Genomic DNA, 23,954 nt, shown 5'->3' with positions numbered 1-23,954 from the left:
GAAGCAAAACTGATACCTATTGGACAAAAAAGAAAACGAGGCCGGCCCGCTGAGTCCAAGCCAGCACTTATCATACAGTGACGATGAGTAGGTAGAGCTCCTCAATCCTCATAGGTACCAATCAATGAACCTTCTTAATAAGATTACTTTTTTTTGGGTTGACAGAAGTGACTTATTTTATTTTGTTTTTTTTTTGTTGATCCGATTTAAGAAAATACAAACTTATTTCATTTTTCGTAATTTTTATTTTACCTATTTTATTCTATTTCTATTTTACAAGGAAAACAATACAGTGTAGACACTATGTAGACTAACATTTTAGAAAACTTATAACCATTAACATGTTTTCACATTTAGAGCCTGAGTAATGCTTGTTTATCAATAAACAGGTAATAGGTACATTGTTTCATTTGATTACCTACCCTTAATGATTTATTTTTTTCGCTACTAGAATAGTGTTTCGTCAAATATTTATTTCATAAGATCATTTTTTCTTTAAATGTGGGCTCATAATACGCTGCTCATAATAGTTTTTGCATTCGAAACACTTCATTAAAGTTAAAAATACCGCTCAGTATAAAAAAATCATTTGCCAAATATTGAAAAAAATGCAGGACCTAACGTTGAGACTCAATCAAATATTAGGTCGCTCAAATATTATGAAGCTTCTCATTTTGTATTTTAAGGAACTAAATTTTTTTTTGTGTGTTGCTGTTCTTTTGATTTTTCGTCACTCGCACTCAGTCGCTCACTTAGTAATTCTTTAGCCCACATTAATTATTTTTGACACTTACAACATAAATTTACAGTCACTCGTTTAAATACTACCCTTTTGGAATTTTAATGAATTTTAAAGTATTATTTTCCTGAAATACCTATATTATAATGAACTAGTTACGAGTTATTTATTAAGGTATTCACTTCCTACAGCAATTATATGACAATGGTATTTAAATAAACAATATACGGACTTATTCGGCGTAATACTCGTAGTATAGTGACTATACATTTTACCTGCAAGGCTGCAATAGCGACGTATGTATTCTAATTTGAGCACCCGTTCAAATAGCACCTGTGCGAATAGCACCTGGCCTTACACTTAGACTCTATTCTACTCGATAGGTGCTCAGTCTTAGAGCACCTATCGATATTTTGGGCTAGTGCTCTAAATGGAATTAAATTTATTCTTACGACGTATTCCACTTAGAGCACCAACAGCACAGGAGCCTTCAGAACTGTCTTCAGCACATATTGTGACAAACAAATTAAAAGTATGAAATTTTTCATTTTATCAATTAGACATTCCTTTGAAAAACGAAGTAGGTATACATACATGCAAATAAACATCCAATCAATTGTAAATCCACTTTACTTTTTAAGTGTAAAAGTAAAAAGTCCACTGTAAAAAGGCGTAAAAAATACATGGTGTTCTTTTAAAAGTAAACATGTTGATTAAATTATTGTTATATTTTTTCTGTACTTATCCCAATAATCAAAAATATTATATTGTGAGTTTGTAATAAGCAAGTTATATGTTGATTTATGAAGTTGTTAAGATATGAAAAAAAATACTTATTATTATCTTAGAGAAAGAAAATTTTGTAAAAAAATACATTATTCCATGCGCTAGCCATACAATAACTTACCTTACTTGAAATAATAAAATACAATGTTTGTTTACTTTGTGTTTACCTGTAAAGGTACCTGCCTAAAAAAGGTAACAGTTTTAATTTGTCACCACCAGGTGGCTTGAGATGTCACTGGCCAGGTGTAAAGAATATCCACAGATAACAAAGACAATAAGAAGTCACGCTTCCATATTTGTTTTTGAAAACTAAGCTTATGAATTGTGCTATGCGTAACTGGACGTGATGTGTATCAAGATGTTATTGTTTTGTAATATGATCAAACAATTGATTGTGATTACGAAACCTGACATAAATGTAAAGAAATACTATTCATTTAAAAAATATCATCATAATTTCAGCCATAGGACTTCCACTGCTCTGAACATAGGCATCCCCCAATGCTTTCCATGTTGATCGATTGATAGCGGCCTGCGTCCAGCGTTTCCCTGCTAAAAAATTATCATTTTTAACGTTTATTTTGACAAAAAATGACCATAATAATATGTATTTTTTCAAAATATAGCACTGTTGAGGCCGATGATGGTATAATTTTGTTACTTAATCATCATTTCAGCCATTGATTGTTTACTTTTAAATGTTAACCCTGTCCAGTAGATGTTTCAAGATTTTTTCATCGAGCTGTTGCCAGCAGATGATGTGTTCCAAATACACAAAAAAAAAGTAACAAATTAAAACACGTCATCTTTTTTTATTATCATTCTTAATTTTCAACCTGTTTTTAATAGACCACCCTGTATGGTTATTGAGTGTGAATTCGAGAACAACCGTTCAATACGTCAAGCAAATCATTTAGCTGTGACACACTTTTGAGACGGTTTGGGGCCGCGCGACTCGTGCGCAGGTCTCAGGGCTGCCAATCAATAATAGTGTTTATTTGTTAATTGATAAGGTATTTCTTTTAATAATTTACATACTTGCTTTTTTATAAATATGGTTTAACAATCAATAATGGCGTTTATTTGTTGATTAATAGTTTTTTAATAGTGATTTTTATAGACTTAGTTCATGGGGTTGGCAATCTGCATTAATGGTGTTTTTATTTTTTCAATGATTTTATTTTTATAGACTTGAAAATGGGGTTGTCAATCAATAATGGTGTTTATTTTTATAGTATTTTTTTAATATTTTTAGGTTTGCTCATGATTAAAGTTTTATTTGACAGTAAAGTGATGTATTAAATAATTTCATTTATTCGATTGTTAGCGAGCGAGAGGAAAAGATATTCAGCGAGGCCCACGAATGTTGTTGGTCAACAAATTAACACCGGCCGATAACGTTGTTATTATTTACTTGCTTTTCTCTGCTTATCTGTTAGGTTAGGACAAACGTCTGGCCTTCCTATCTTGTCTAGTCACTGTGTAAACTAAAATCAGAGTAGTGCCAAATCCTCCATTTGCCTCTGGTAATTTTGAGAGTTTTACTCCTACAGTGATAGCCTTTCAAGTACCAGAAAATCGAGATACAATAGAAATAGATTCCGTGAAGAATGTTAATCATCATTATAATAATTATCATTTCAGCCAGAGGACTTCCACTGCTAAACATAAGTTTCCCCCAATAATTTCCTCATTACCCGGTTGGTAGCGGCCTGTAAATACACTATACAATAATAAAAAAGTGTTTGGTTACTGCTTACACAAAAAAGTGTACAAAATACTTTGTTTAATTTACACAACATTTTGTTTATATTTACCAAAGTTAGTAGTTAGTAGTAAACCTCTAGTTCCCAAGTCACTTTTTTTTGTAAGCAGTAACAAACCATTTTTTTTCAGCGCATTTTTACTGTGACAACCCTAATGTAAACGATCTAAACACCTTCTATTAGATAGTTTTTCTGGTTCGTTTGTGATTCGGTGCTAAAACATCCTTACTACATATTGGCCAATTATTGAATTAGTTGAAAACTACGACTTCTCCTTTCATCATTTATCATCATCATCATCTCAGCCATAGGACGTCCACTGCTGAACATAGGCCTCCCCCAATGCTTTCCATGCTGCCCGGTTGGTAGCGGCCTGCGTCCAGCGCTTTATTTATTTTGTTATGGCCCGAATAGTTTAGAAATAGATCCTATGAAGATTGTTAATATAATTCCATCACTCTCAAGATCACTCTCATCAAGATTTCCAAACAATAGACGACAGTGAGATAACGACACCGTTATCCGAACTAAAATAACGGTAATAAAAGATCGTTATCGTTGTATGGAAATGTCATACATTTTTACATACCTTCGGGCTACGCAAACAAACGTATTGTGCACTGTATCCACTGTATCTCATTATTGAGGGACTCTAGTTTCTGCCAGTGGTTTTACTCGCGTAATGTTCGTCTGTCATAAAAAAAAACTTCATTGCTTGTATAAAACGGTTTTAGGTGTGTACTTTGCTTAGATATATTTAAAAAAGTTGGTGGAGCTGCCTATGTTCAGCAGTGGACGTCCTGTGACTGAAATGATGATGATTAAAAAAATAAGCTGGTCAAAATATGACCTTAATGCCAAAAGTTTTCTCTTCCAGTCAACTAGTGATCTTACAGAGAAAGCCTAGCGGTGCGTAAATCAGTAGCTGTCAAAGAATATTTATCATCACCAGGTCATCTTTAGTCTTCACTGAAGGAGGACAGTCCTCTAATTTACCAGAGGCAAGTGGAGGATTTGGACTTCAATGAATATTAACAGTTCAATACATACTACAGGGTGGAATTTTGTAATGCCACCTGGAGGGAAAGTACCTACTCTTAATATTGTAGATAGAAAATTTTACTCAAAGAAAACATTCCTTTATTTTTGAAAACAAAGAGAACTCCATTCAAAGATTTTTGAATTTTTTTAGAAAATTCACTACCATACCATCCAATTTTTTGTAAATAATTAAAATAATTTAGGATTTCATGGTTTTCCTTTCATTTAATTTATCAAGTTTGTTAGAGAGATTTCATCCATAAACTTAAGCCTAACGATCGATGCAATAAAAATACAGGGTGTAATTTTTAACAAATTTTAGTTGGTTCGATTCCCGGGTGTGGCATGAAAATGTTTGGAAATCTTTGAATGCAATTCTATTTCTTTTCAAAAATAAAGGAATGTTTTCTTTGAGTAAACTTTTCTATCTACATTATTAAGAGTACTTTCCCTCCAGGTGGCATTACAAAATTCCACCCTGTATACTAACGGGTGTCGTAAGAGGCGACTTAGGGACTACACATCAAACAGAGAACGGGCAGCAGCACTCTCTGAAAAACATCAATCTTTTAAACTGCGATCTCCAAACCCGCCTGCCAAGCGTGGGGATTATGGCAAAACCCTCCACTATAGTTAGGGAGGCTCATAGTCCAGCAGTGGACTGTAAAGGGCTGTTAATGATGACATACTATAATAGGTTTCAGGTTAGATCTATCTACCTTGAAATTCAGCAGCGTGAAAGCATCAAACAAATAGACAGTTTTCTCCATTAAATATACATACATACGTATAATGAGCGTATAATGATTGTATTTAATTTCACCTCAGAAACAAAAACTACAGATTATTGAACTGAGCGACAAACATTAACGTATAATTAAACTATTGTTAACCACTTGACACGGGCCTCATCAGCTATTACAGTTAACTACCTAATTAGTTGTTAATTTAGCTACCAACCTAAGAAACGATAGACTAAGAGCTAGTGAACGCCATACCTATCTACACTAATATTATAAAATGCGAAAGTAACTCTTGTCTGTCTGTCTCGCTTTCACTCCTAAACCACTGAACCAATTTGAATGAAATTTGGCATAGAGATATTTTGAGTCCCGGGAAAGGACATAGGATAGTTTTTATTCCGGTTTTTGAAACAGGGACGCGCGCGATAAAGTTTTTCTGTGACAGACAAAATTCCACGCGGGCGAAGCCGCGGGCGGAAAGCTAGTTATTTAATAAAAGCTGAAAGTTTATCAGCGCATGCTCCTAACCTTAGAGATATGAGAGATGACAACTAATGCGCTGAGTTCGAAACTCACTGTCGCATTAGAAATTCACACACACAAAGAAATCAAAATATGTGCTCATTATCCACTGCGGTATCAGTACTCAACGTTCGAATAATCTTTAGTACTACGCAAGTAATGTAAACTGTTTACATTATGACGTCGCTGCTGTCATAATTACTTTCATGAAGAATGTGTTCTGTTTTTGGGCATATTGCTGCGACACTGGCCCCGCCCCCTTTTCACATCTCCCTTTAGTTTCTGTGATCTATGCTCCCAACAAAAGCAAGGCGTTATTGCATCATGAAGTTTAGGTCATCGTGGCTTTGTCAGCTACCCTAAATAATTGTCTGGGAAGGGTTTGGAACGGTCGAAACTCTCTGAATCATTTTAGGGTAGCTGCCAAAGCCACGACGACCCAAACTTCATGATGCACCAGGTCAACGTTCTTACCTATGTACGTACGGAGTATGCGCCGACAATCTTTCAGCTATAAAATAACATAGATCTGGCTCTGGCTGGTTCACTAGCTCTTAGTCCATAAGAAACAAGTAATAAATATCGTTGAATGACAATGCGTGTGCGTTTGTCTCTAATTGCCTCATTTAGAAGCTATCTGCTTATTTAGCAGATTAAAGTAACTATTAGTTACGTAGAACCGTTTACTTCTACAAATGACGGTTAATTTAAATAACTGAATACTAAAGTGAGCATAGGAGAAATGCCGAAGATGGTATTTGCATTCCATCTTCAACGGTATTTTTAAAGGGATAAAAGTCTTAAAGTCATTTATTTCCTGCAAATAGACTTTTAAAGAGCGCTTTTACACGTCCCAGTATTATTTTAATCCTACCACTGCTTCGGGACGATAAATGGGCCAGTGCTGAGAAGAAGCGCAAGAAACTCAGTCACACAGATGTTATTATGCATCTGTTAAAGAGTCAATGTGACATCAGGAATTCAGGAAGACGTGATTTCAACGCAACGCGACTTCTACGCGACGCAATTTCTACGTGACCGTGAATTCTACGCGACGCGACTTAACGCAACGCGAGGAAAGACTTGATTTATTTGTTTGTTTGCATTGATTATGATCCGAAACTACTGGACCGATTTTAAAATATTTCACCATTAGAATACTACATTATCTCTGATGAATATAGATTATAGAATAGTTTCTAAAACATAGGGTTCCGTATGATAACCTCAATAATGTCTAAATAAATTAGGTATTTACCCACTCCGCCACACATTAATAATTATTGACTGGTACGAAGTTCGCCAGGCCAACTAAACTGGTTTAAAGATAATTGTCTGGTTCATATAAATAAATATTATTGTAAATAAATTCAACATGTCATTTGTTATTTCAGATGCTATATCTTTGTAAGACAAATAGCCAAAACTATTAGTACTGACCGTCATCTTTGTCAAACTACGAAACAATACGATGTGACCTATTGCGATAACACCTATTATAATGTCACTGGATAGGCCCGTTGAAAGTATCGATATATCGATATTTTTAAGAGGTACGATAAATATAAGTCTCCGATGATCGACACTGAGTCTCATACTTAGGCTGAGTTGCACCACCAAAATTTGACAGTAACTATAACGATAACCGATGATTTTTGTATGGAGTTTGACAGATTTTTACGTTTGTTACAGTCAAAGTAAGATGGTGCAACCCAGTCTTAGTAATTCTTCCAAGAGTCTGTCGGTATCTGTCTGTTGTCTTCCCAATAAATAAAAAAAAGCTACCAGTGACCTTGCAAAAGTTTTTTTTCTGAAAGGTACAGATGGCATGCAACACATTGTGTTAAACACTGTGGCATTTTGTGTACTCGTAGTTGTAATGTGTGCAATTTTGGTACAAAAATGTAGATTTTAATCTAGCACATTAGATTAAATCTACAAACTTTTTTCGAATTGCGACTCTAGCTATTTACTTTGCGTCTAATAAGCCTAAATATTCTCGTACTTACAATCGTCTTAATGTATCGAATTGTCATTTAAACCATCGATATCGATAAGCATTCGAAAAAACATCGATACATTCTGACTGTTCCCACATCCTATCACTAAACAAATATCATGATCAGTCACGACGTCGCTCGAACAATGGCGGATGATTTTGGCAATATGTCCCGTCATTTGGAGTCAGATTTAATGACTGATTTACGTGTTTAACTGCTAGACTCAATCAAAAAGTTATTTTGTACTTATAGACTTGAAAGAATAACTAACCCTGCCGAAAAAACAACAAAAGTCTATCAAATACTATCCAAAAACACCGTTTAAAGTTATAGTTACAATAAAAGGTGATGCAACTCAGCCTAAGACTTGATTTGTCGCAAACGTCCTGTCAAGAACTAGTGGTAGTGCTGGCAGTTCATCATCAGGTCATTTAGTGTCCACTTCAAAAGCATGACCCTCTCTAATGTACCAGCGGCAAATGGAGGATTTGACGCCGGCCAGATGAGTTGTGGTAGCAGACGGCAGTAATTGGAGAACAAATCATCATCATCATCAGCTCATACAGTCTCTTCTTTAGAAGCCTACTATCTGATCGGTCATATCAGTCTCCACGCTAACCAGACGGGTTGGGAAGACCTGCTGTTAGCTTAATTTGTCCCTAACGCCCGTTTTCACAAACATTACTATGAGGTCTCAAAATGCGCGTGGACGCACAGGGTGACACACGAACCAATCACAGAAATCTATTGAACGCTGTGCGTTCGATTTGCTGCTTCACTTAAGCAAGCATCGTTTGTGAATATGGGAGTTAGTCGCTTTTACACGCATCCACGTGAAGAGTGATGACGGTTCTATTCTAACTGTTCTAAAAACCCATAAATCGTTAATGAAGCAAAAATTAGATTTATGCACTTTTCTTAATCTTTTTGCAATAAGCCATCAATTCGCTTCCTTTTCCAGATACGAGTAGAAACTTATTAGAATTATCTCAAAAAACACTCCTTTGAATTGCAGCTGCTGCGCCGATGAGTATCTGTCATATTCAATTCTAATAACACATGATAAAACTGGTATACTGGTTTAGATACTAGTCCTTACTTAGCAGTCAAACAGAAAATAGTGCAGTAGCTTCAATACAACGTATAACTTGTTTCAACCATGAAGACGCGCCCCACCATTCTCCCGCTAATAGTTGAGTGTTATCGGTACATGCAAAAAATTATCCATGAGTTACACGCACAGTACAATAATGACGCTCTGATTACTCGGATCAAACTCCCCGCACCCCGCGCGACCTCGAGCAAATTATGGTGGGGCAAATCCGAAAAATTTGAACAGAAGTAAAGTATTTTTTTGGTTCTATTTCAATGGAGTGAATACTGTGACGTGTAAAAGTGCTTTTCAAATGCATATTTGCAAAAATATAATGAGTTTATTGTTACAAAATTGCTCATAATACACTGACTATAAAGTCAAGTATTTAGCGTGATATGCTGTCATCCGTATATAGAAAAAATAACGGTATTTCTGTCCATTCCTACCTTGTAGTAATCGCTACTTTGCTACCAGTTTCCATAAAAATACTGGACCAGACTAGTCACTTTTCTAGCTAACAAGTTTGTCCCGTTCCCTTGGGAACATGAGAATCATGGGATATAGGTACATCGATAGAATATACTTGATTGTACACCAAACAAAAAATAGAAAATCGATACTGCAAAATTTAGAGGTGGTCTTATCGCTGGGAAGCGAGCTCTTCCAGACAACCCAGGGAGAGGACATTTTTTAAAAAAATATCACAATTTTCAAAAATTACATTTTTAGAAAATTACTACCTGCGATTGCGATGCGAGATTATGAACAAAATTTTCCCTTTCTTCTTTTTTTTATTTTATTTTAAATACTTTTGAACTAGTTACTTGAATTCCATAAGAATCACAGGTGGCAATTTTCTAAAAATATAAAAAAAATCTTGATAACTGTGATATTTTTTATTAAGGTCATAATTTGAATTAGAGAGAGGTCATGAGGAGCCCTATCGATAGTTGCAGGGTTATCCATTATTTTTAGGACACCTTGTAATCGTATCGCTTTAACCCATCAATTCCCAATACGAAAAGTCATTAAATTCAGATTGAATATCGCTACCTGAGTCTGAGATCGCTACACATATAATATGACGCAATATTACACCTTATCTCAACCGCTATTACGGTCACGAATAAAACGAAAGCATTTTATTCAACTTATCATAAATCGACATTACGTGGAATTGTGTCAGCTGATACCCTGATTTCTCTATCAATAAATATCGTGTTATCAGTATGTACTGTCGACGGCTTCAGACTATAGATTTTTAATCTAATATAGCACCTATTGCAACTACATAAGAGCTTCAGTGTTCAGCTGAATGAGGAGTAGGTTCTACAATTGTGTCGATCATGTGAAAGTTCCCATTTCTAGTACTTGACCGCAATTACTGTTTAGATAAAGTGTTATTTTTGCGTAATTTTTGACGTACGCGATATTCAATCAACAATCTTTAAACTAAGAAAAAAAAACTGCATATTTTACATCAATGGACAGCACTTTAGGATACCTATTCCAGATAAGTAGGTGCAGTCTTCCATACATGTGTTTTAATCTACATTTCTTCTTGTCGTATCGACAACAAACTTTCACAGTGTCAGCCCAAAACTCCTCCAAAAGAGTCGCGGAACAAAACCACACTTGTACTCCAAGTTTGAGCCATCCAAGAATCCCCACTTGAACAGATTGTCCTTACTACGGCCGACCTGCGTCCGAAGTCTACATATTAAAAGTAATTTTCTACCAGTAACCAGTCTATCAAGACCTAAATATAGGATAAGAGTAGATGGATCAAGCTATATTCTCTAATGTGATGTCTAATCAACAGTTTCTTAATTTGCAGACTTGTACTTTTGGATTCTATCTATTTTTCCCGTGACAAACTTGACCTTCACTAGTTTGGTTTTTATTGGAGGTCAATCTGTAGATCCTGGCTACACAGGAGTGATAGTGGTGGGAACAAGAAGTGGGAATAGTGCCGAATCTAATAGCTTTTTAACTTAGCTACAGAAATCTCTTTTCTTTTAAGAAGAAAGGGGCACGCTCTTAATTAATTCTGAGACGTGTGTCCAAGTAAATAGATGCTTAAATTCCTAATCAACGTTACAACACCATCTCACAGCCTACAGTCATCCTATAACAATTTCCAAGTGTTCCGAATGCCGCATCATAAGACTCCCCTTGAATCCAAATGACGGTATTATGGAGTTGTATATAAACAGCAAGGGTGCATTCACATTGAACAAGACACGGGGAATCCACGGTGCCTTGGAAGCGAGGAATCGTTTCTCTGCCTTGTGCTAAACTAGAACTACTCCGTACGGGATTCTCTGGATTTAACCTAATCTGTAGGGTTTTTATAATGCCAATAGGTATAAGTATAAATATATAGGTACAGGCAAGGTCAGGTGACCTTTATGACTGCATCCTCTATTAATTTGCATTTGGTAATTAGAGAGAGTCGTGCGTCTGTAGTAGAGACTAAAGAAAATGACAATGATGCCGATCATGAAGATGACGATGATGAATATTGACTGGGAGCTATTTGGAACAGGTTTTGATCCAATAAAAAAATTACGGGTAGGTGAGAAAGCCATCCTCATGGGTGGCGACAGTGAAATTACTTCTTCCGCAAAAAGTAGGTAAAGTAAAATAAAAAAATTAAACCTTACTCAACTACGGGACAAGTTCAAGGTGTGCGCTACCTGTTGTGACATAAGAAGCCCACACACTACACGTCCTTAAAAAAGTGTCACAGACGAACGCCCCGTGCCAGCCCCGCATTGATGTGAACGCGCCTTTACCAGTTCTTGCCAATTCGATCACGTATAACCTACTTAACGATCGAACGGTATATTCTGAAATGTAACAACTACGTTTCTTTATTTATTTATTAAATCCAATAATATCGTGTTTCGATAAAATAAAGTTACCTAAATCTTTTAAAAGAAGTTGCATTTTATTTTTTGTAGTGAAAATATTTTTTTTGAAATAACATTCTTAAAGCATCATCTTTTTTTTACTTTTTTTAGCCTAGTTACTAGGTGGACCGACGATCTGGTGAAGGTCGTGGGAAGTACCTGGTTGCGGGCAGCGCAGGCCCGTTCGTTATGGAAATCCTTAGAGGTGTCCTTTGTCCAGCAGTGGACGTCATTTGCTGAAACGAAGGAACGAGGGACATGTTTAACGCAATATGTATTTTATTTTGCTATGAATAAAGATTTTTTATATTTTAGTGTAAGAGTTGATGACCTGATGATGATGAATAATAAATGTTACAGTATGTTTGTGACTTCAAGTCTTCAAGCAGAAGAAGGATAATAATTACTATGAATATAGGTACTCGTTGACGCAGCCCGCCATCAATCCATCAACATGGAAAACATTGCGGGAGGCCTATGTTCAGCAGAGGACGTCCTATGGCTGAAATGATGATGATGATGAGGTACTCGTTACATACTTAACGATTTGCATATACTCGTACTACGTGTCTCGTTACCATTTAAATACCTTATTTACGTATGTATGCCAGTAATTGGCAAAAAATCCAATGCTAAGTTTAGTCTCGCATGATCTATAAATGCATATTTATGAATTAATTACTACTGCAATTAGTATGTAACCAATAATCGAAATGAAATAATCGTGTGTTATCGTACCTTAAAGTTCATTGGATATTTAGAACTATGATAATTATGCTCAATGGCATGGTGTCACGGTTGATTGGTGCGGGTTCGAATACCACTCGGGTCAGATTACTTATTAATAGAAATCTTTTAGTACATGCACAGAGAAATACAAAAACCATAAGCATAAGTTGATAAATTGCGCCCGTATTCACAAATATTACTATGAGGTCTCACAGTGCGTGAGGACGCACAGGGTGACACACGATCCAATCACAGAGCCCTATTCAACGCTGTGCGTTCGATTTGTTGCAAGCATCGTTTGTGAATACGGGCGTTAGTTAACGTACGTGCCTTTACCTTAATAAATAAAACATAATTCTCGTCCATAAATACAATAAATAGCTAAAAACAATAAATAAATCTATAAAATATTTTATAAATCCATCCCAGTTATTCAAAACGCAAAATCTAATAAAGTACTCATATAAAACAAATATAAGCTATTAATTAAAGAGTTTAGCTATTAATTATGCACTTTTTATGATTCCAAACCAGTTTCCATATCAGTATGTTAAAAATACAATTTTATTTTCTAAGGTGACCTGTTCGTCTCGTCTATTCAATTTCAAATCTAAGTAATTAACATAAACAAAATAGACAATAAATTGTTTATAACAAGCACGCATTTCTGTTTTCTTTTAGTGTTTTGTTTACTAGAACAAAAAGGATAGATCCTCATAGAAACTCTTTATTATTCCACCAAAAACATTTTTAACCGACTTCAAAAAAGAGGAGGTTATATTCATGTTAAATGTTCCTAAGACGAGACTTTAATAGCTTGCTCTGTGAAAAAATCCGGCCAAGTGCGAGACGGACTCGCGCACCGAGCGAGGGTTCCGTACAAACCTATAGGTACCTATCGTTCGTTCAGCCAAATGACGTCCACTGCTGGACAAAGGCCTCCCCCAAGGTTTTCCGCAATGAACCATCCTGCGCTGCCCGCATCCAGGCTCTTCCCGCGACCTTTACCAGATCGTCGGTCCACCTAGTAGGAGGCCTGCCCACGCTACGCAGGAAGGTACCTATATAACTTTTTCTGTTACAGCATAAAGGTGTTATGGTCCTGAGTATTTCATATGAATTTCAATTTAATACCTCCACGCGTTCCTGAGAAAAGTTTGTGACGGACGGACGGACGATTGGACAACAAAGTGATCCTATAGGTGTTCCATTTGAGGTAAGGAACCCTAAAAAACTACACATGAGTTGCAGGTGGGAACGAGAGGTGGGAAAAATCACTATATTTTCCAGACAAAAGGTACTATGTAATAATAATTTCAGATCCCAATGATGGTACTTTGGCATTTCGTGACAAGCTAAAACTAATTTGAAGTTCTAAGAACTTATACAATAGCGCTCTAATGATACATAGTCTTCCTAATTTTTTCCCCATTTAATGATAAGGTGGAGTTTTTATAATACGTTATCAAAAACGCTTCCGAATCAATTAGGTATGATGAGATAATAATAATGACCTTTGACATCCTATTTGAGGAGATTCAAGAGTTCCTATGTTTTTATAATGCTAGCTTATTTAATTTTGCCTTTAAATACAACTATTATAGTTACTCGATTGGCTGGCATGGGGAGTTAGGCCAAGTCGTCCATTTCTAGTAACTTTGAGAAGTTTTTGCTCCTGCAAAGAACTGGACTATTCCCACCTCTCTTTCCCACCACTGCAACTCCTGTGTAGCCAGAAACTACAGCTTGACCGCCAATAAAAACCCAACCAGTGAAGGTCAAGTTTGTCCCGGGGAAAAGTTAAACTGTCATTGGACCCGCAACGAAATTAATCAGAAGAACATAGGAGGAGTTCGAAGTTAAGGTTCAACTTCTGCAATGAAGACTAAATGACCTGACCTGATGATGTCAAAGTAAAAAAAAATACTGTTAAAACTATGATCATGGTTAATTTCAGTGATTCTCCTATAGATTTCGTGTGGCATTACTATCTGATGACGTCACATTTTTTCCATCTAAATTGATCTCTATATCAATGTCAAGTCACTAAAAATCTTAACTAAAAAAACAGAGAAATATGGGTCTCAACGCTGGTAGGGAAAAAGATATAGCACATAGGTACAAATAAAGAAATTTTGACTTTGACTTTGCTACACATTCAATTGAAATGGAACGCGAAAGTGGAGAACAGGAGAGGGAAAGACCAGAGTGGTGTTTTTATTAAATTGTGTAATATGGTGTAACATATTTTTGTAATATGGTGTCATATAGCCAATAACTGGACTTTGGGCAGTTATAGCAGCTTAAAGGTTCAAATCATCTCAATACCAATTCTAGTTACGGATGAGTAAATTTTCAATATCCCTAATGACTAATATTCAGAAGAATTAACGTCAATAATCGGGGTTAACACCGCAGATGATTTTAATGACGTCATTTGATAAACTCATCGGCATGGGAAATCACGAATACAAACTTGACCTCAAAATTATGTATAATCTATATATATAAAAATGAAACCCGTTTCGCGTTGTCACGGCATCACGTGTGAACGGCTGAACCGATTTCGATAATTCTTTTTTTTTAATGTTTGTGGAAGTCCAAGGATGGTTCTTACGGAAAAAAATATTAAGAAAATCTCTACGCTAAGGCGGTACGAAGTTCGCCGGGTCAGCTAGTATATAATAAAAATGTATGTAGTAGGCCCGTAGGCTTTGAGAAAGCAGAATCTGTTCTAAACGTGATGGCTAGTGTGCCGTAATATCGGTAATTCAACACTAGAAAGGTATAGATTAAGAGCTAGTGAACGCCAGACCTACGTCATTTTATAAAAGCTGAAAGTTTGTGAGCGTATGCTCCCAATATAAAATGCCAGCTTTTATAAAATGACGTAGGTCTGGCGTTCACTAGCTCTTAGTCTAGTATGAATAAATGAAATCAGAATTCGTTCAACGTAGAGTTTAAGAGCAGTGTGGTTTCGAAAACGTGTAAGTCACAATTTTTTCATAGGTGACTTAAAATGCCACATTATGTGACAAATTATTTCGATATCAGGCCTCTCCAGCGTAAAGAATGTTAGCCAAATCCACCATTTTCATTATTTTATTAGACAGGGTCGTGCTTCTGCAATGGAGACTAAATGACCTGATGATGGTAATTTAAAAAGGCTGCAAACGTGAAACAGCGAATTTATTTATCTAGAGGCTATCTAGAGGCCTCTCTGGACAAAGGCAATACTTACTACTCAAACCTTTTGGGCATTATTCCTAGACACTAGACTGGAGCTGAAATGTTATTACTTCTCTAATTTTTTGCAGCAGAAGGCAGGTATTTGACCGACCTAGGATGGTGCATATCTGCTTTGTAAGTGCCTGTCATTCTCACCTTGAAAAGGCTCGGATTATAGTCTTTGGGAAAGACAGCAGCAGGCAGCGAATTCCAGTCCCTAGCTGTTCGCATTATAAAAGAGTAGAAACGTTTAGCTCATAATTTTGTAATCAATCGCTTCATAATCTACAAGCGGGCTTCCTGCATCTTCGTACATTATAATTAAGTAGTAGATAATCGTGCAGACATATTTACATGTTAAATCAAACAAAGCGTACTATTGTATCATCTTCCCTCATTAAGCTTACAAATATCTTATTGACTGACATATCAAGAGAGACCGAACTACCGGAAGAAAAAAACTCACGATTTCATACTATACTTTTTATGTAAATACATAGGATTTTCCTTAGTTGTTATCTAGTCAGGATCCTTTTATTTTCAATTTTAAATATCAATGCAATTATCTGTTGTTGTTCTTGATGTTATTTATAAAAAAATGATACTTACTCTTACATATTATGTTTTTATTGTGCAGACGTAAATACCATTAAAGACACAAAAGTTTATATAAAAAATATCTTTATAATAACGACTAGCTGTCGCTTCGCTTATTTTCATCAGAAATAATGCAGGATTCTTATGGTGAAAGAATTTTTCAAATCGGTATACTTACCGAGTTATATATGTCACCGTAATATTGTGAATTCCGTCAGATTGTAATCTAACGTAGTTAAATTATAATCTAACCTATCCTAACCCACTGACGGAGTTCACAATTTCGCGTTGACATATACAAACAATCAATTTTTTCCTTTTCATAATATTACTGTAGTAGGTAACAAACTATTATGGTAGCTATTATTTTCGTTAGATAAATATGAAGTCATTAACACTTCATTAAACTATAAATTAATATTACATTACAAAGACAATAATTGATTGTTTTGTCCCAAATTAGTAAATAAAACATTATTTACTTAATTATAAAGATTAGTAATTCAATACCAAAACAAATTAACTTTCTAGTTTTAACGATTAATTGTTTTATTTTGATTCGATTGATATTATATTATTGCGTAAATATTAATTGAAGTATGAAATTTAAGTTGTTGTTTTATAAATGAGTACTTAGTAGATTTTTTGGCTAGTGATTTAATTACTACTCAATGTAAACGACTTTTAAATCAGCTGATTTTAAAATAGCTCTTAACAAAATTATAAAATTCTGTAGGTACTAATATTATAAATGCGAAAGTAGCTCTGTTTGTTACCTTGTCACGCTTATACTGAATTGATTTTGATGTTGGTATCGGAATAGTTTTGAAACCCATGAAAAACATAGGATAGTTCCTATTTCAGTTTTAGAAATGATAACCAATGTGATAATAATTCGTACTAATATTATGAATGCGAAAGTAACTGTCCTCGAGTATCACGTTGTCACACTTGTCACCCTTAATCCACTGGACTGTTTAGATGACTCTATATTTGAGTCTTCCAGTGACTTGGCCTACTTTTAGCTTGGTCCACGGGCCAAGTCACTGGTTTAATTTTTAAATAGTTTTCCTTCCAGTGACTGGGCCCACCTCTAAGATTCTAGAGTAGAATTTGGTTGACTTGGTGTTTAATTTATTAATAAAACATTGAAGGTGGAAGAAAAACTATTTGAAAAATCAAACCAGTGATTGGCCCGTAGACCAAGCTAAAAGTGGGCCAAGTCACTGGAAGACTCTACATTCGATTTAAGAATAGTTTTGAGTCCCGGAAAAGGATAACGGACAAACAGAGAGACAGCTGAAATTCAAGCGGACGAAGCCGCGGGCAAAGGCTAGTATATTATGAACTTTATCGGTTTATTTCGGTCCTGCCATTATCTGATACGATTGTTAACTTTGACCAATCCAGTTATGTTAATTATTGTAGGTCAGTTTCTGATCTCATTAAAGCCAATTTTATGTAAAGTTCAAGTCGATAAATATTTGCTTTTTGTTACGAAACCTTGGCAAATTAAAGTTTTTAAGTGAATTTAACCTTTTAAATGTACAACTTTTAAACTAGAGTCTGCATACGGCTTTATCTACTTGGATGCAAGAATCTATACTTTCTATACTTAATATTATAAATGCGAAAGTAACTCTGTTTGTCTGTCTTGCTTTCACGCCTAAACCACAAAACCGATTTTGATGTGGTTTGACATAGAGATTTCCTGCCGGGAAAGGACATAGGATAGTTTTTATCCCGGTTTTTGAAACAGGGACGCGCGTAATAAAGTTTTTCTGTGACAGACAAAATTCCACGCGGGCGAAAAGCTTAATACTATAACTAGAATACCGGTACCTCAAAAAGTGGAAGATTTTTTTCAAATAGATGCAGTAAAACAGGATAATATTATATTACAAATACATTTAAAAGTCCACCCACAAGGACCGACGACATCACAAAGGTAGCAGGAAGGCGCTGGACGCAGGTCGCTACCAATCCATCAACATGGAAATCATTGGGGGAGGCCTATGTTCAGCAGTGGAAATCCTATGGCTGAAATAAATGATGATGATGACATTTAAAAGACCCACAATGCTCTTTTTCTCTCTCTTTATTATTGTTTAAAAAATAGAGAAAAGTAGGATTCTCTAAATCACAAGTTATTTTTAGTCAGAGTTACTCAATTTTCTAACCAAATTAATGATTACGTACTCGTAAAATAATCACCAGTACTACTACTTAGACTTTTTTCAAACTCTACACACTTGACAGGTGCAGTTAAAAGGTTAAATCAATTTAAAGGCCGAATTATGTCATTTTCGGAATGACATAATTCACTTTGTTATTGACATTTACAAATAATAACATTATTATTTAATAATGTAGGTACTTAAAATAAAACCTTACGGACTTTTTACTTCATTATCATGGTAAGTTAGGACAATAGTTATTTTTAACTGCGTTACGTGATTTTGACCTTTATATTGATTGATCGTTACATACGCTGTGAATTTCTGTTACTATTTCACGCACAAATTACTAGACGGATATTGATGGAACTCTTCCAATTTAGATGGAAATTTTGCTTCAGTCAGCAATTAGAAATCTTATTCAACTTCATTAGTAGCAATTTTTTTTTCTTTTTTATAATTCTTGTCTATAATAATTATACCTACTTAGGTATTTGACCTTCACTGGTTGGGTTTTTATTGGAGGTCAAACTGTAGTCTATCCAGGCTACACAGGAGTTGCAGCGGTGGGAACGAGAGGTGGGAATAGTCCCGTTACTTGGTTACCAATTTTTCTGAAATTACCAACAAATTGAGAGTTTACCGGTTGTAATTTTAGAAAACTTATCAATTAAAACAACTTTCACCCGAGATATTTTGATACGGCTGACTTGCGCTCAGACAATCGGTACAGATTTGGAAATATGAGTAAAATTTCTTCAATAATGTAAAAAATAAACTAAAGTTATTCATAAGTTACTAAATAGTGTAACTCTGTACACTCAACAGCAGATTAGACTTATACATTTATGTTAAAACTAGCGGCCGCCCGCGACTTCGTACGCGTGGATCCCGTTTTACCCCCTTCATCTATCTTACGCGGTTTAGAATTTTTCATACAAAAGGATTTTCCCGCTAATTCCCGTTCCCGTGGGAATTCCTAAGTATACTATAACCTGACCAGGAGTATGAAGAATAATTGTACCAAGTTTCGTTAAAATCCGTCGAGTAGTTTTTGTTTCTATGAGGAACATACAGATAGACAGACAAAAATTTTACTGATTGCATTTTTGGCATCAGTATCGATCACTAATCACCCCTGATAGTTATTTTGAAAATATATTTCATGTACAGAATTGACCTCTCTACAGATTTATTATAAGTATAGACAATCATTTTAAGTATAAAAGATGTCGCAGTGTTTACGTTGCAGTGTGCCGTCGTCCACAGTCTGAATTTTGGATCTAAAATAGCCGTTATTACAATTACATAAATGCCACAGTGTCTAGCTTAATATGCTGCCGTCCATACATGTCAATAAAAGCTTGACACCTCTACTGGACACAGCCCCATACAAATGGTAAGTCTTTGTTGGCTGGTCTACAAACGCAAAAGATTTCAGATACGGGTAGTTTCATAAAAGTCACACGTACAAAGTACCTCCAATTATTAACAAAAGAAAGTAAAGTTAAATCCCAACTAATATTATAAATGCGAAAGTAACTCTGTCTGTCTGTCTGTCTGTTTGTCTGTCTGTTACGCTTTCCCGCTTAAACCTCGCAACCGATTTTGATGAAATTTGGCATAGAGATAGTTTGAGTCCCGGGAAAGAACATAGGATAGTTTTTATCCCGGTTTTTGAAACAGGGACGCGCGCGATAAAGTTTTTCTGTGACAGACAAAATTCCACGCGGGCGAAGCCGCGGGCGGAAAGCTAGTTGCTTTTAAACTGCATCCCAGAGATTAGGGTTGCCAACTCCTAGTTATACTGATTGACAAAGTTTTATTTCCCCATTAAAAAAATAAAAGAAGATGATTGTGCAAGATAACATAGTTAAAGTAGTCTCTTGTGTGAAGAAAAATTGAATTTTGCACTTGAAAAGACTAATGGCCAACAACAACATTCACAAAATTCTGCACAACATCCCACCAGATTTTGTACCTTTGTTTATTTATTTTGGATTTATCTATCTTTTTATTAATCTTAGACTTCATGCATGCAAGTGTCATTTCATTACATGCGCCGGGTCACAAACTGCACAGCCCTAAGAAAATTGCATGTAATATAATATATTCAAATTACTACACTTACCGTTCAATCCGTCGACATTAAGATGGTATCGTCGTTATAAATCATTGTAGGATCACTCGTGATTCTATCTGAATCGATCATGATCGAGTTCAACATAAGAGTTATATAACGGTGTGTTTGGCTAATTGGAATTATGGAAAATATTTTTCAATTTCTTCAATTTATCAGTGTATAAGTGCCTAAGTGAGTTTATGACGTTTTACGTTTAAGCCGTGAACGTGAATCGAAATATGCATTTAGTAATAAATGTATATGCCTAAGTAACTTTAAGACGTTTTACGCATAAGGTGTTAAATCAATTAAGTTGTACTTGAACCAAAATTCATTTGGTGTAAAGATACATGGAACCTAAAATGATCTTCATGACATTATTTAACCAGCGAATATTATTTTAAAACAAAAACACTTACTGTATTCTTTAAAAAAAGCTATCGTAGGGCTTTCAAAGTTATGGTTAGTCAAATCATTCGGATTTTTAGGCGTTTAAAGAATGTTATTATAATAACTACTTGGATCCTAAGGCGATCTAAGAGTTATTATAAAAAAATATATGCCAACCGAATTGAGAGCCTCTTCCTTTTGTTGAAGTCGGATAATAATAGGCCAGACTTGGTTTAATTTTAAGATAAGAAACGTTTTTATGTCCCAACTTATTCATTTTTGATCCGTTCACTTGGAAACTTAAAAAAAGACACAAAACTCAGTGTCAATGTACCTATTGACTCGCAAAATTGCCAATTTCTATTTAAATAATCCCAAAATATAAAATTTAAGCCATTTCAATATTTTTCCCAAAGATACATTATCATTAATGATCAAAAAACGACTCTATGCTGTCTACCATAAAATATGTTGTTTATGGAATATATCGAAAGTGCCTTGAAGGCTAGAAAGGATAATAAAACGTCAAAACATGCAGGAATACGGCGATAAACTCGTTTTTAAAAACCAGTCATTTCAAGTGGCAAGTAATATTATATGGGAGAAATACAATACTTGCAGGTTTGCGGTCTAAATAATATTCTTTGTGGAGAAAAGCGAACGGAGTCAGGGTCGAGTACTAAAGATACCTTTCCTGTTTATAGACAAGTTCTACCCGTGACTTTGCCTGCGTGATCCCTACTAATATTATAAATGTGAAAGTAACCCTGTCAGTCTGTGTCGATTTAACGCCTAAGCCACTGAACTGATTTTGATGACATTTGGCATAGATATACATACTTTGAGTCTTGGGAAAGGACATAGGATTTAGTTAGTTAGTTTTTAACTCGGTTTTGGAAACAGGGACGCGCGCGATAAAGTTTTTCTGTGACATACAAAATTTCAATTGTCACATGGTCATCTCTTACTTATTATGGAGATGTAAATTTTTCCTGTAGGAAAAGTATTTGCAGTTGTTACATTTGGGTCGCTTTATTGGTCTATGTAGAGTCAGTAACATAAATAGGAAACAAAATTAATTCATGTATTTTTAACTAGTTGTATCAACCCTGAGATATAAAAGTATTTAACTGAGGTTTTATATTTTTTTCTTTGTAGGTAGGGTGGGTGTAACAAACCGAATAAGCGACATTTAAAAAGTAATTTTGATATTGTGACTCAATTAATACAACAATAATTGCAAAAAAAAGAATTAACTACTCCTTGTCTATCATAGAATCAAGTAGCTTATTCCGAATTTCTTGATACTGTAAGGTTTATTTTTATTTAACAATCAATGTGGAAAGTCGCAATTTGCCTAAGGTTGACCAGATCGTACCAAGTCGTGTTTGTCGCTTTTATTAATGACTAATTATTGGTAGAAGTACGGCAGTGCTACCAAACGTAACAAAAGTGGCGGGAAATACGACAGATTGTTAATATTTTGATGTGAAATTAGAAATGGTGTACTACTGGTTCCTGGTGTGGGACTGGTGCACCCACCCTACCTATTTCCTTTAATTCTGCAAAAATTCTAATGTGACTATAAGTTTTGACTGAACTGCTTGTTTTTTAAGTAAAATACAGCTGGAGTTTTAATTACTAGTGGATACCTAATTGCTTAATAATTAATAAACTTATTTTTAAACTCTACAAAAGAACCGCCTAGACTATTGCAGTCATTAATTGCATTTGTGATTATAGATTATATAAACGGAACTATATTCAATAAGGTATTTTACCTTATTCAAAAGCCAAATTCCTGTTCATTTTGACCTCAAAATTCCTTTAATTTATAGCACACCAAAATACTTAATGGCGTCCTTCTCTTACTTAAGCGCATTTCCATTCTACTTAAATCACACATAACGAATATTGACATAACACTTAACTCAATATACTATTTAAAAACCTTGCTTTTGTTGACGTCAAAAAATGCATTAAGCTTCGCTTCAAGGCTGTATCAAGTATGTATTAAGACTTCAAGAGAGAAAAAAGATTTAAAACTTACTTAAGACTAGACTCTGCAACCTACTAAAAATAAAACTTCAAGATACCCTGTCTATACATGAAATAAAAAAACAGATCCAATATGTAATGATTACGTTCAAACTAGTAATCCTAATGATGCCATTTTTATTATTTTTCAATAGTTCTAAAGTAAATGTAAAAGATTTCAATGTTAATGTTTTATGCATTAACTTACATTGAAGTTACAGAACGATAAAACGATATTATTATTGTTCAAAGTGACATTTCACAATGATAATGTTACTAAAACAGTCAAAACAAAATTGCAAGTCAATTTAAAATTAGACAAAAGAAATGCACTTACCGAATAACCTAAAAAGTATCCAGTAAAGGTTCATAAACCTCACTCTAGCACTACACGAAATGAAACTAAACTGGGCACGCAACACTGCTATGCAAAACTTTCTAGTTTATTACCACAAGTTGTTTGTGTTGGGTCACTATACTTTGGAACTTTGACAACACAGATAGTCCTTTTTACATGTACGCTCGTAAAAAAAGTTGTGTCTATGTACGTGGTTTTTTGGAGCGAGCGCGTGCGGTCCCGGCCGCGGTCGGATTGCAACTGGTTGGTTCGCTCGCAGGAAGCGTGGTTGACCTTCGGCGAGCGAATCGAGCTAGCTCCGACCAGTATTCTTTAGGCAAAAGTGGTCGCTCAGCTTTTAGCTTTTTTCGCTCAATCAACTTCACGGCGTTTGGACAATGATGGGGCGTTTGGATATTTCTATTTGCTTCGGAAGTGGTTGTAAATAAAGTAACTTTGGCAAAAAATAGAAGACCCATTATTAACTACGCCTTACATTAAACGTGTCACAATTTCGGATTTGTTATTTGTATATAATCTATGTTATCATAAGAATATGCTACGTGAACCACAACTCTTGACACTTTTGATAAATCTTAAGAAAATTCATGAAAATGTATGCAATTTAAAATTGGTTTTGAATAAAGTTTTGAGAACTAGGTAATATTCAGATCTATGTATGTAAATGTAAAAATAACAAAAAATAAGAATCACTTGCAGGGACAAGTC

At 35.0% G+C, this 23,954-nt stretch overlaps 1 protein-coding gene across 1 annotated transcript in view; it reads right to left on the bottom strand.

The window, feature by feature from the left end:
* Window positions 1-23,485, bottom strand: part of sano (CABIT domain-containing protein serrano) — a 158,862-nt gene extending 135,377 nt beyond the window's left edge. The window contains exon 1 of the mRNA XM_028315066.1: window positions 23,226-23,485. The gene's annotated coding sequence lies outside the window, so the exon portion shown is untranslated. The remainder of the gene's footprint in view (window positions 1-23,225) is intronic.
* Between the last annotated feature and the right edge of the window lie 469 nt (window positions 23,486-23,954).

The sequence above is a fragment of the Ostrinia furnacalis genome, unplaced genomic scaffold, assembly GCF_004193835.3.
Source record: "Ostrinia furnacalis isolate ACB-3 unplaced genomic scaffold, ASM419383v2 OfSCF4967, whole genome shotgun sequence".
Classification (NCBI taxonomy): Eukaryota; Metazoa; Arthropoda; class Insecta; order Lepidoptera; family Crambidae; genus Ostrinia; species Ostrinia furnacalis.
This window is presented reverse-complemented; position numbering and strand designations above follow the sequence as displayed.